At 41.4% G+C, this 9,043-nt stretch overlaps 1 long non-coding RNA gene across 1 annotated transcript; it reads right to left on the bottom strand.

Annotated features, from left to right (window-relative positions):
• Window positions 1–106: 106 nt before the first annotated feature.
• LOC306928148 lies at window positions 107–1,271 on the bottom strand. The gene is made up of 3 exons (XR_013790632.1): window positions 1,166–1,271; window positions 262–1,131; window positions 107–222 (listed from the first exon to the last, which is right to left on the bottom strand). It is a non-coding gene; the product is annotated as an uncharacterized lncRNA (long non-coding RNA).
• Between the last annotated feature and the right edge of the window lie 7,772 nt (window positions 1,272–9,043).

Below are 9,043 nucleotides of genomic sequence, written 5' to 3'. Positions count from 1 at the left end.
GTGAAGAGTCTGCCTGTGCTATTAACTCATTTGTGGGAAAAAAAAAAAAATGTTTTCTCCTCTGGTGAAAAGTTGGAATTTGCGCGATGGCAGCCTCTCAGTCAAATCTGGTCACAAATGGTGGTTCCGTGGCTCAAATGCCCAATAAATTATGGGCCTTGACATGAAAAGGGTTGAATACCACTGGCTTGTACCCACCGCGGCTCAGTGACATCACCGCGGCTCAGTGACGTCATGTTGTAGTTTTTTCCACTCAGTGACGTCATGTTGTAGTTTTTTTCGGTGGTCACCACCACCTTATCACCTAAAAGTGGAGTATGAATGGGCCTTTATTGTTGTATCTTTGTGAAGCTCACTGTTCTGTTCCCTGTGTGTACAATACAGCCACGTGGCCGTCTTTGTTGACCCATTCTGGGCGGGAACCCATTGTGGTGTTTTAAGCATTATGTTATGCTTTAGCTGTTGAAAAATAGCAGATCTACAAGCTCGTAGCGTGGCACCGAGTGCCGTGCTACGAGCTTGTAGATCTGCTATTTTTGAAAAATCCTGAAAATGCGGCGCAAGTCTTTGAATATATATTCTTTCGGAGCGAACGTTTTTTTTAACTCAAATGTTTGCTTCTGAGGGGTTCCTGGAATGTTCAGATGGGGGGGGGGGGGGGGGGGGTCGGCAGCCGATTTCATGTATTTTTGGCGGTCCTTGTTTGAAACATAGGGTTTTTCTGAAAACTGTCAGGATTTAGAAGGCATTTGTAGAATCGTTTCCAGGTCAAAATGGGTTAAAGAAAATACTGAAGCGTTCATTTCAACGAGACGCTGCCTGTGTGGCGTCGGGTATGATGCAGCTACTCTGTGACGCCATGTCGGAAAACTAGAGATGTCCCGATACTGTATCGGTATCGGGAAAAGTATCGGATCGGCCCCTTATTTGGTCATATCGGTATCTGCGAATATGCCAGTCTAACCACAGATCCCACACAGGGGTAAGGGGTTGACACTATGGCAGGTAAATAAAATGTTGTGGCTTTGGAGTTGCCCCAAACTGCAAGTGCACATTTGAGTGAGGAGTCTGCTATAAACACAACACGGGATATATAGCTATATAGCTATAAACACAACATGAGATATATAGCTAGATGGCTATAAACACAACATGAGATCACTACACTGGTATTGGTATTCGGTATCTGTATCGGCTAACACAGAAATTGAGGTATCGGGGTCGGATCGGAAGCGAAAAAAGCGTATCGGGACATCCCTACGGAAAACCAATCTAATGTTCCCTCCTATCCTGGTTCCCTGGTTCGGAAGTCATTTGTGGGTCACGGGCGAAATTTGTATGGGTCCCTTCGTTTTCTTTTTTGGTATCCTACATTTTGGTTTTAATTACATTTTCCAAAAAGACATACCAAAAAAAAAAGAGGAAAAAAAGCTAAATGTTTAACTTTTCATGACTAATGCAATGATTTTCTTTCCGGTAATTTCATGAAGGAAGAAAAATCAGACAAATTCCATACATTTCAAATGTTTTAGTGAAAATAGCCAATGAGTTGGGAGCTTGTAGATCGGCTGTTTTCACTAGTTTTGGGTCACGAGCTTAAAAAAGTCTAATGGGAACCACAGCACTGTTGTAGATAACTGGAGGTAAGCATCGGCATTGTGAGACTTTTTTGTGCATTAGAAAATCTTGTAACATTTTAGGAAATTGTTGAAGGACTTATATAGGACGTTATACTGTATATTATTATTATACAAATGGAGGCAAATAAATCTTGACGCCGTTGTTTTTTGCACAGCTGCGTAAACTGGAATCTCAAACGGTTGACTTTGTTTGGAGCGTTTCTGGAGCGTCCCTTGACAGGACGGTGAAATTAGAGGTGCTCGGATCGATCGGTGATCGGCCCATTTTCACTCAAAATGACTCGGATCGGTGATCATCAGTAATTTACCCGATCTGGAGAAACCGATATTTTATACCATATTATAAAGTGGTACAAAAGTCAATCAGATGTACAGTATAATATAATTTTGTATCTTTGTGACGGGTCTAAACATTCTCCCCTTCCTCCCCACACACACACACACACACACACAGGAACAGATTTAACGTGGGTTTTGACATAATCATTTTGGAAATATTAAAATTTTCCTCAAGATCGGTATCAGCCGAGAAAAACAATCTGTGATCGGGATCGGTCCCCAAAAAACCCTGATGGGAGCACCTCTAGGTGAAACGATAGCAGCCCATTGGACAGGACAGACACCTCTAGGTGAAACGATAGCAGCCCATTGGACAGGACACAAACACCTGTCTAGTCTAGCAGCATGTTGTCAAGTGCTCGTACAATAATTACAGGTTACGTCTTAAGCCCTATAATATACGTTGTCGTGCAGAAGAACAGTGAAACTTGTAGATCTGCCAATTTTTTGCTATTCTCAAACACACTTTGAAGTTTTTCCACCTGTGACGACATGCCCAAAAATAGAGACGTGGGCAGGAGGTGGAAAGTGGTTTAAAAATGGAATCACGAACGCAAACAACCAGGCCGTGTGTGTGTGTGTGTGTGTGTGTACTTTAGTTTGTTTTGGTCACCTGCCCCCCCCCCGGCTGAATCTCCACGGAACCTAAGCCACTGTTGGCATTACAGAGAATCCAGTCCTGCTAGTCTAGAGAGCACAACTGATCCAAAATGATCCCGACTGTATATTAAGGCTCTCTCTCTCGGTTCGTGGGAGGACTTTTGACTCATACTGTGCCCTTATTTTCTTTCTTTTTTCTTTCAGTCATGTGCTTTCAGTCATGTACCGGAAAAACTGGTTTCACAGCTTAGGTGTTCATCTCTGCATCGTTGGGTTTGTTCTTACCGGTAATTGCCCGATACTGGACTCTGTGGTGGAATTATGATTCAACATATGACCCACTATTATTAGGAAAGGATGGAAAAGTCCCCTTTTGTCAAATGAAGCAGACAAACCTGGCAGGCAAAGCCATTTGAGTTTATTATTATTATTGCAAAATGTTTCGACACACAAATGTGAACCGAAAGACGAATGGGTGGCTGTCGGCAAGTGGCGACTGCTAAAGCGGAAATTAATTCCAGTCCCAGCTCTGCGGTCGAGCTCCCGTTAAAACCCATTCTGGACGGGAACCCCTTTTGGTGTTTTAACTAAGCATTATGTTATACTTTAGCTATTGAAAAATAGCAGATCTACAAGCTCATAGGCTACGAGCTTGTAGATCTGCTATTTTTGAAAAATCGTAAAAATGCGGCACAACATTTTGAATATATATTCTTTCAGAGAAGGTTTTTTTTATTTTGACGTCTGGCCTAAATGGGTTAACTCAACCCATGAGTCATGCGTCCAAATGTTCGCACGGAGGGTATTAGTGACCAATACGTTTTTATTTTTATTTTTAATTGGCTTCGTCGACCAGTATAGTAATGCTCTATATATAAGGTCCAACTAGATGAGACGAGAAGAGAACCAGCAAAACGTGTTCTGTATATTTTCTTTATATAATTATTTTACTTTTGTGTTTTTGTTCTATTTTTTATTTATAATTGTAGCCTTGGCTAGTCTTGTTTGCTGTTCAAGGAATTTATTGTCTCAGAGTTTTGCTAACGGTGGCAAACATGAAGACAAGCCTCTAGGCTCACATAATTGCTCATGATTTACTGTCGTGCATTGCGTTTAGTAGAGAATGGTTCTACTGTGTACTCATCGTTTTCAGCACACACACACGCACACACACACACACACACACACACACACACACACACACACACACACACACACATGGTGTGAAGACTTGCCTTTCGTCATTGCTCTACTTGTTTGGGCTACATCATCACATGTAAAAAAAGAAAACGGTAAATGAGGAGAGTGCGTTTGTTTGTGTGAATGCAAAAGCAAATGCTCAAATTTTCCATGCTTCAATTATATTGTGTGATACTTTGTTTTCATAGTAAATGCAAATAAATTACCCTGCTCTGCAGGACATTTTAGAAAACCACCTTAGTTTTTTTTTTTAAATCATGTGAAATGTTTGATTGTCAACCCCTTTAAGACCTGGAAAGCATCTGTGCACTTTAGCTTTTAACCACTTTTACCATTATTTTAAACTTTAGCACTCTGCCACGCTATGAGCTCTGCTATTTTTATAAAATCATGAACATTTGTGCAAATCTAGTGTTTTAACGATTTTTTTTACTCAACTCTTTGCTTGTGGTGGTCCCTGGAACAACATATTTTGAGATGCGGTTCGCCGGCCAAATACATATAATTGTGGAGGTCCTCGAATCGATATGAAAATGTTTGAGCACCACTGACAAATGTGTTTTTTTCAGAAAACAGTTATAGATTATAGGAGTATCGGCCTCAGGTCTTAAACAACATAATGTACTCTGTTTTTCATAGTTTTCAACAACATACGATAGTATGTCCTTTTTCATGGTTTTCATTATAAAACTAGAACTCTGAGATGAACTTGAAACTTCAACGCCTGTAGCTAAAGCAGGTAATCTGTAGCCTAGCATGGCCAGCCTCATAGCGGGGATTCACTGAAGATTCTTCCCCGCATATGCGGGGAGGAAACTTCAGTGAACCCTCGCTATGAGTCTGGCCGCGCCAGGCTAGGTAATCTGTACAGGACTATCCAACTGGCAGAAACTCTCCTCTGTCTGCAAACCTGGAGTCAAGCAGATCCAGGGCCGTGATGACAGACGGGAGCCAGCAGAGGCCACTGGTGGAACAGGGAGTCAGGGACTGATAGTTTTTGGCAGTTAGGGAGTCGGGATCCCGGTGGCCAATTACATTAGAATTCATTGTGGGTCCTTGACATGAAAAGATTTGAGCACCCTTGACATAGAAACGTAGGTTTTTCAGAAAACTGTCATGATTTAGAAAACATTTGTAGAACCTGGTATCAGTCCTAAATGGGCTAAAATAAAGTATTTATTTATTCTTCTTTGTGTTTCAAATAATAGTTTTAACAAATAACAAAATGTGGGCCGAAAACAAAAATGAGACCAACTATTAAAAATAAACAAACAACTGAACTAAACTAAATAACTGTTTTAACCAGAATGACACATGTCGAGGGGGACATATAAACCACTGGGAACACAAAACAATGTCAATCATGAAAGACAATGTGAAAGTATGTGTTTTCTCATGGTTTTCGACAACATATAGATATGTTTTATATATAGGCTATGTTTTATTTATAGTGGATTTAAAGTCCACTCATTCCAATTACAGGGCCTCTAGTCTAACGAGTCCTGTTTCTATTTTTCATCACTATACCTCACCGGGCCGGGGGTGAGTAATTTGCGAGCCTGCTGCCTTCCTTGGATGTGGTAGCCGTTTTTCAGGCTCTCCCTCTCCGGAATCGAACCCTGATTCCCCGGTACCCGTGGTCACCATGGTAAGCATGTAGGCTACGTGTACCATCGAAAGTTGATAGGGCAGACACTCGAATGACACGTCGCTCGGCCCGAGTTTCATGGTTTTCGATGATATAAAAGGAAAATCATGACTAATGAAAAACAGCATACTTGAACTGATGTTTTTCCCAGATTCTACTATAGGGCCATTGGAGTCACCTTAACTTTATACAAAAGAACGCTACTTTACAGCACTGAGACTGTGACACACCTCTGCAACATTTGGTCAGGGGTGTGGTCTAAATTCTAATCAATCATCGGACTCTCAGTCTCAGCACAGCAATTCCATGTTCACTTCAAATCCCAATCGTTTCAGTGCTGCAGTCCTTTCAACTTTAATATTTTACATTTAATTACAGGAGGCATATAAAAAAGAACACTTCAACAACAGTAGGCTACGAAGAAACCCAAGCTGTGATTGTGCCGTGCAGACTCTGCAGCACAGAGTTCAAACCCCTGTCCTCCTATAAGTCAGTGGTTCAAACCCCTGTCCTCCCCTGGAGTATTTTGGAATTTGCAATAAAATACAAAAAAAACTAAAGGCTTTAAGATTACTATTAGTGAGCCTGTGAGAGCCATATGTCTATATGAGATAGTGGAGTGGACGAATAACACTCATGACAGACGAGGTTCCATGTTCAAGTCCTCACTTTCAGTCAGTGTATGATACATAAATAATCAACTTTTATAACTGTTGTATTGGTGTTGAGTTAAAATGTCAGGCCTAGGTTATGTCACCACCTGTGCCTTATGTTTGGCATATAACTTTAATTTTCAATAAAAAACAAAAATCTACAATTCAAGTTGCACAAAGACATTTAGTGACATCTTTCCAACTACTTCACTGAGCACATAACTGAGCAGGGAGCACATAACCAACAGGGACGTCCATACGACGTCAAACAGACCTCTCTCTAAACGCCAACCCCAAAACGTACATATACGACGTCCTGAGCACCTAACCAACGGGACGTCCATACGACGTCCATACGACGTCAAACAGACCTCTCTCTAAACACCAACCCCAAAACGTAAAATAGTAAATACCACGTCCAGGTCGCCGTTCCAGCCAGACGGTCCATACGACGTCCGTACAACGTCCTCGATACGACCTGACAAACTACGACTTGAGTCGTACTCACAGTCCGTTGCAAAAAGACGTCTATATGACGTTCATACGACGTTGATACCACCTCCGGCCGCCGGGGATTCTTTATGGTTGTGCTGAACCACTACGGACGTAATGACATTTCTGGCCACAACGTGGGTGTCAATGCGCGGTGACGCTGTTCCGAATTTCACTGCCGATGTGCCATCTTTGATGTGTTATAAGTAAACGTTATAGTCTTAGAGTACGGTTATAGTAGTACTATATGCTATTTTGTGTTTTTGTCTCCACCAGGCCGAAGGCATGGGGAGAGAGTATGTTTTGCACTCCGTGTGTGCGTGCGTGCGTGCGCGCTCGTGTGCGTGTGTGTGTGTGTAAACTACAGGATCAAACTACAGGATAAATCTATAGGATAAAACTACAGGATAAAACTATAGGATAAAACTACAGGATAAAACTATGACTACAGGATAAAACTATGACTACAGGATAAAACTACAGGATAAAACTATGACTACAGGATAAAACTACAGGATAAAACTATGACTACAGGATAAGACTACAGGATAAAACTATAGGATAAAGCTATGACTACAGGATAAAACTATGACTACAGGATAAAACTACAGGATATTGATTGATTGATTGATTGATTGATTGATTGAAATATTTATTAACAGTTTGCAGAATTACAGTACATTTCAAGCACAAACTCAATACAAAGGCTGTTAACTGTGAGTGGACGACCCAATTAAGCATTACACTTGTTTCCAATAGGGTCCACCATGTTCAATTCATCAAAACGGCATGCTATAGTATGCCGTTCGAAACCATGGGCTATAGCCCATCGCCATGGTCATAAATGATGAAAAACAAGGATTTGAAAAAAAGACGAAAATTACTCCGAGACGATGGGCTATAGCCCATGGTCTCGGAGTGATTTTCGTCTTGTTTTCAAATCCTCAAAAATGATGCAAAACGGCATGCTATAGTATGCCGTTCGAGACCATGGGCTATAGCCCATCGCCATGGTCATAAATTATGAAAAAAAGGATTTGAAAAAAAGACGAAAATTACTCCGAGACCATGGGCTATAGCCCATGGTCTCGGAGTGATTTTCGTCTTTTTTTCAAATCCTCAAAAATGATGGAAAACGGCATGCTATAGTATGCCGTTCGAGACCATGGGCTATAGCCCATCGCCATGGTCATAAATGATGAAAAACAAGGATTTGAAAAAAAGACGAAAATGACTCCGAGACGATGGGCTATAGCCCATGGTCTCGGAGTGATTTTCGTCTTTTTTTCAAATCCTCAAAAATGATGCAAAACGGAATGCTATAGTATGCCGTTCGAGACCATGGGCTATAGCCCATCGCCATGGTCATAAATGATGAAAAACAAGGATTTGAAAATGACTCAGAGACCATGGGCTATAGCCCATGGTCTCGGAGTGATTTTCGTCTTTTTTTCAAATCCTCAAAAATGATGCAAAACGGCATGCTATAGTATGCCGTTCGAGACCATGGGCTATAGCCCATCGCCATGGTCATAAATGATGAAAAACAAGGATTTGAAAAAAAGACGAAAATGACTCCGAGACGATGGGCTATAGCCCATGGTCTCGGAGTGATTTTCGTCTTTTTTTCAAATCCTCAAAAATGATGCAAAACGGCATGCTATAGTATGCCGTTCGAGACCATGGGCTATAGCCCATCGCCATGGTCATAAATGATGAAAAACAAGGATTTGAAAAAAAGACGAAAATTACTCCGAGACGATGGGCTATAGCCCATGGTCTCGGGGTGATTTTCGTCTTTTTTTCAAATCCTCAAAAATGATGCAAAACGGCATGCTATAGTATGCCGTTCGAGACCATGGGCTATAGCCCATCGCCATGGTCATAAATGATGAAAAACAAGGATTTAAAAAAAAGACGAAAATGACTTCGAGACGATGGGCTATAGCCCATGGTCTCGGAGTGATTTTCGTCTTTTTTTCAAATCCTCAAAAATGATGCAAAACGGCATGCTATAGTATGCCGTTCGAGACCATGGGCTATAGCCCATCGCCATGGTCATGATGAAAAACAAGGATTTGAAAAAAAGACGAAAATGACTCCGAGACGATGGGCTATAGCCCATGGTCTCGGAGTGATTTTCGTCTTTTTTTCAAATCCTCAAAAATGATGCAAAACGGCATGCTATAGTATGCCGTTCGAGACCATGGGCTATAGCCCATCGCCTCATAAATGATGAAAAACAAGGATTTTAAAAAAAGACGAAAATGACTTCGAGACGATGGGCTATAGCCCATGGTCTCGGAGTGATTTTCGTCTTTTTTTCAAATCCTCAAAAATGATGCAAAACGGCATGCTATAGTATGCCGTTCGAGACCATGGGCTATAGCCCATCGCCATGGTCATGATGAAAAACAAGGATTTGAAAAAAAGACGAAAATGACTCCGAGACGATGGGCTATAGCCCATGG

Source organism: Electrona antarctica, assembly GCF_951216825.1.
Source record: "Electrona antarctica genome assembly, chromosome: 8".
In the NCBI taxonomy this organism is placed as follows: Eukaryota; Metazoa; Chordata; class Actinopteri; order Myctophiformes; family Myctophidae; genus Electrona; species Electrona antarctica.
This window is presented reverse-complemented; position numbering and strand designations above follow the sequence as displayed.